The sequence below is a fragment of the Anguilla anguilla genome, chromosome 5 (genome assembly GCF_013347855.1).
Source record: "Anguilla anguilla isolate fAngAng1 chromosome 5, fAngAng1.pri, whole genome shotgun sequence".
NCBI lineage: Eukaryota > Metazoa > Chordata > Actinopteri > Anguilliformes > Anguillidae > Anguilla > Anguilla anguilla.
In genome coordinates, this window is record NC_049205.1 from 1,610,255 (window position 1) to 1,615,955 (window position 5,701).

The following is a 5,701-nucleotide window of genomic DNA, read 5'->3' on the forward strand; positions in this document are numbered from 1 at the left end:
ACCGAATCCGTGACGTCACATCGCCCAGCGGACTCCCCCTTTTCCCAGAAATTACGGAGGGTTCAGTCTTCCCTCCCGTGGGTCACAAAACAGTAAACTGTGTTTATTTGGGAATAATTTACTTACAAAAACAGATTTAGAGACCGCAAATAAGAAAATACAGATAATAAACGGCTTTAGTTTTAGATATAGGCTAAAGATGAATAAATGTACCATGGATTTCCATTTTTGTAAAGTAAACATTCTCGAAGATGCACTTGTATGAGGCGTGGCATTAAGACAACAAAATGAAATATAACCAATTTTTTTGTTTGTTTTCTTTAAGTTAATGTGTCTGAACTTGAAAGTTTGAATTGCATATGCGGTCGTACTAAATTGACTTAGCACCATCTACTGGCAAACTATAGAAGAAAAGCCCGCTGTAAAGCCTTTTTGTTAAACAAGGTTCACATTCTAATAGAACAATACATTTTGTCAATTTCAGTGGCAAGAGTAAAAGTCAAAGTAAAGAGAGTACGTAACATTAATTTTTTTTTTCTCCCCCAAGTACCACACCTCAACTACATATCCCTGACGAAATAAGTGGACCAGATAGTACAGTATTTAAATTCAACGATGTTCCTGAAGTGCCTGGATACTTAATGTAAAGGAAGTTACATTTGCCGTTGCCACATCACAGTATTTCACGAATGATCACTATTGGAGGCCTATTCCACAGGCTGTCCTTACAGGTGTCGTTTTCTCCACACACCCAATTACTTAATTCTCACAGGATTAGAACTACACAAATAACAGCCACCATTTTAAGAGTCTTTATTTGTCAAAGACAAGCGTCCACATTCACATAACATTCTTGTATCTACTTTTCACAGACCAATTTACAGAATAGCTAAGAAATTTTACAGATCTGTACTCTCTTTATGTAACTTCTGTGTTTTTAGATGAACAATCGATCCACCTACTCTGCTTCATGTTTTCAATGTCTTCCAATAATTATTAAACAGAAGGCCCATTCTCTAAACATGCGTAACACAGAGCATGGTGTTGTGGGAATGATCTTTGCTTGGGTTCAGGCTTGTAACACATTTAATTAAACTATGACGACAAATATTTTCCGTAATTCACATGTATTTCCTACTTTTGAATTATTGATGTAATGCTATTCTTTAGTACAGGACTGGTAACATTTTTTTATTACTGAACACATTTACATCACACTGAGAGGACTTCACATGGAAACCTCTTGGTGTTCCACTTAATGCACACCTTCAGTGTTTCAAGAGAAGACTGTGGGCAACTACAAAATCACCCTAATTTTAATCATGAAACTCCACTATAGCACAGATTTGACAGAACTTTCTAAAAAAAATTTTTTTTTAATCCATCCATTTACTATACCACTACCTCTCACCATATTCCTTTCAGATTATTAACCTGGTTCACTGTATCTATTTTAAACCAACCAAAAAACAAGGAAATGACCCTTTAGGGACTGTTATTCAGCCAGTTCTGCCGAGCTAGACATGCCCAGGCTATCTCTGCGGTAAGAGCCAGGGAGGAAGCAGACTATACTGTGGTACATCTCCCTTACAGTGCACTGCAGACAGCACAGAGCTCAAATTCACAAAACTTCCTGAGAAAGATCACAAGCTGAGGTAGGGGACCATTTACGATAATATGGTCATATATTACGAATGTTTTTTTTTTTCTCAGTGAAAACACTGGAGCTCTTGAGAATTTTAAACAGCAGATGTCAGGGAAGAAATGCAGACATTCTAGGTGAATTTTACAGCTGTTAAGGTCTGGAATTCTGGGTATTTCCATCCACATACACAAGTTTATAACGGTGCATATGCTGTAGTAATGGGCAACTGCAGTAAGGTAAAATCTGACATTCCAAAGATCATCATTCTGAAACCATCGCTAACATCATTGTGCATCGCTCCTAAGAACAGCTTTCATTACTCAAATGTATGTAAAGTTCAAAAAGACATTAATTAAAAAATATGCATCTCTTAATGCTTTAAATAAATTACTGCTGACTGGTGGAGCTGAGTGCTCGTAAAATCCCTGAGCAGTTACTGCAGCCAGAGGCCTGTTATTCTCCGCTTAGCAAACCATCATCTCTGAGCGTTTTGGACAGGAAGTAGTGCAGAGGAAGTGAGTCTCTAAATGGGCACTACTGCCGTGTCCCAGGAGATACGCCGGGAAAGGCACATTATCCGTCTCCATGGAGCGCAATTTACCATCCGGGAGCAGCGTCAGTACAGCTCCTCCACTTTACTGCAGGGGGAGAAAACATGAAAACAGAATTCATTTTTTACTGTCTGAGAGACGCTCTTTAAACTACGGTCACAGGTCTCAATCACATTCATGACACGGAAGGAGGTCGTATGGTATGAAGTACGCTGGAACTAAGGGAAGATTTAGTTGTTGATTTATAACTAGAATTTCAAGACAGTGGAATGCCTATCAAGAAGTTACGGTGACAAAACATGACATTTGTTAATGAGAAAATAGGTTACAGGAATATTTTTTCACCTGTGTGTAAAATGATTTCACCTGTTTTTACATTAGTTGGCATCCAGTCTTCACAGCTTTGTCAGGCTCCTCCTGCTCTGGGTACATAAACAATAGAGATGGAGATAAATGCTTTGACTTGAATTAACTGAAATACTTTTTTTACTTGAGCATGAGACCTTTTGTTACTTTTAATGGCCCACTGAGCGGTGCATGTTGCTTGCTGTGGTATGATTATCAGATCCCCTTACCCTTGGTTTCCTGAGACATCTCCTCCGGAGCCTCTGAAGGTTCTGTTGCTGTGGATACAAGGGCCTCAGCTTCTTCAAGCACCGAGGCTGGCTCCGCGTCCTCAGACAGAGACTCAGCCTGCTGGGGGTCCTCCAACAGAGCCGTCTCCTGCTGCTCCGCCACCGGGCTGGGCTTCACGGTGCTCTCTTCCCCCGCCACCGTGTCTTCTGCAACCTGATCCTCCAGCCCAGCAGGGGGCGTTGCTTCTGCGTCAGACGCAGCCCATGCCACAGGGCCCGCCGTAGGCTCCAGGTGCAGCTCGTGCAGGGCTGGGGAGGGCAGTGTGATGGCAAGAGTCGGCATGGCGATGGGAATGTCGCCTCTCTCCACGCCAAGGTCAGACGGTTCCTCCGCCCCGGCTACCTCCACTGCCATGGCAACGGCCGGCTCTTCGGCCTGGGAGTTCTCCTCTCCAGACGGGGCAGAATCCTCTGCCTGTTCAGCTTCCTGTGCAGCCGCTGACTCATGCTCTGTCGCCACGGCGGCTAGCGTCTCCTCGGCAACCGCCTCCAAAGAGCGATGTGCCAGGACGTCGCTCGTCCCCTCCAGCGGCGGGATTGTGTCCGTCTCCTCCGAGCCGACAGCAGGCTCTGGGGCCACCTCCAACACTCCCGCCTGGATCTCCTCTCCAGGTCCTTCATCAGAACCGGCCGCTGCTCCTGCCTCCATCTCTGCCTCCACCTCCACGGGTGGAGCCTCCGCCTTGGCGGGGGGCCCTGCTACTACTGTGACCTCTTCAAGGGCGGCGGCCTCACCCGCCACCTCCGCCGGAACATCTTCAGGCTGCCCCACGGGGGTAGCCAGGGCCTCTGCAGGCACGACCCCCTTCTCCCCCACCTGTAGCTCCTCCTCCAGGGCCTTAGGCTCCTCCCCCACCTGCAGCTCCTCCTGCAGCACCTTGACCGAAGCAGCGATTGCACTGTCCCCCACGGAGGCAGCGGCGACCTCCACGGACGCTACCGCCATCATTTTCACAGCCCCCATCATGTCTCCCACTGAAACAGGAACAACCACCCGCAGGTCAGCCACCGTACCCTCTCCTAACTGCTCTGCCATCGCCACGACAACTTCCTCACCGTTACAATATGTCAGCCCCTGTGACTCTGATCAGTATGCTGTAAAACTGGGATGACATGTTGTTCCTCAGGGATTGTGTAATTGTTGTCTTGCCAAAGCGACATCATAGTGGTCACTGCTTATGGTACAGTCAGAATAATATACATTACGGTATTGAAAATACACATTTCCGAGTGACCGTTTGTAAATATAATTTTTAAATAAGCCAACTCTCATCTGCAGGTGTGACACTAAATAATTTGGCCAGTGTTATTTTCATTGTAATTTTGCCCTGTATTTGTCAAACTTTGTTTGTACGTACCTGAGAGAAGCCATTTCTGCAGCATTACCATAGACGTGATCAATGCTAGAGACATTTGAAGGCTAAAATGCCCTGGGGGGATAAGAAAGTGTCACACTTGCACTTACAAGTCGATATTAAGGAGAAATGACCGAATTCAGACGTCTGTGGTCTGATAAAAGTCTGCCAATAAAAACTACCTAGTAAATGTAGTGTAATCACTAAATTGCACGAGAGACACTACATTCTAAATGTACCTGAATGTTGACATGTTGGCAGTAATGACAAGAATTCCCCTTTAAATAACACATCTTGGCTCAGCTCGCATTTCTGTGATAACGGGAGCGCTTCCTCACTTGTGCTAAATGTATTTTGTAAAGGCACACAGAATACAGAAGGATAAGCCGCTGGCACATCTATTGGCTACAAGGCTGTCACTCAGGAAGAAGGGGGAGGAGATAAAGGTCCACAGTGATTCTCAAGGCCTTTCAAAGGAGAGGTGGGGAAGATGTGGCAGCACTGTCAATCAAAAGATCTCAGACAATTAGGTGAACAATGCCCAGCGTTACAATGCCCCTTACTTTCAATTTGACTGCAAATTTATATCCATTTAACAGGGGTGTCCAATCTTATCCAAAAAGGGCTGGTGTAGAAGCAGGTTTTTTCCTTTTAGGCCAGCATCAAGGCACAAGATTCTACTCAAGGTCTTGACTGTAGACCAGGATTAGTTAATTAGTTGCACTGGGTGTTGTCGCGCTGGGCTGACCAGCACCCCCACCGGCCCTTTCTGGATAAGTTCAGACACACCGACACAGAGCACGGCCTGCCAGTGCCCCCTGCTGGGGGTCTGTGGGATCGGCCAGGTGGTTCCAGTCAACTAGACAGAAACCCAAACAAAACTGCACCCAGCTGAGTTTGAGATTTGTAAACTTTAGATCCTCTGGTTTTAACTGGAATCCCTCCCGCTCATTTAAAAGCTTGTGCTTTTAAATGTACAACTGAACCAGTTAAATTCATTAAAAAGGCATACGATTTTACTTTTTAACCCCATATTCAAACTGGATAACACTCTGTGGCCCATTTTAAAAGAACTTTACGTCCCATAACACATTTTTACCCTCCTTTGTAAAAAATTAAAACTGCAGTTTTCAGAAAACATCTACAGTGTTTTGGCTCATTTAAGAGCAAGTGGAAACAGAAACTTCACCCACGTGGAATGAAAGGCAAAGTGTGGGATACAGGGAAAAACTGGGAACGCTGGGAATAATGTGGGAGGCTACTGCAAACTCCTGGGAACTCCTATGAGCAGCAAGCAGGATGAGGCGGAGGTGGGGGAATAACTGGGAAAAGCAGGACTCTAAATTCGGTTGGATTCTAAAAATGACCATTTATCAGGATGTTATTTTTTCCTACATGGAACCAACTGTGATAAGTTTTGAGTCATACAGCGATAACCACATGATTCCAACATCAGTGAGGTACTTTGTTCAGGTAATACTGTGGAAGGACTCGTTTAAATAAAAATGAACAAAC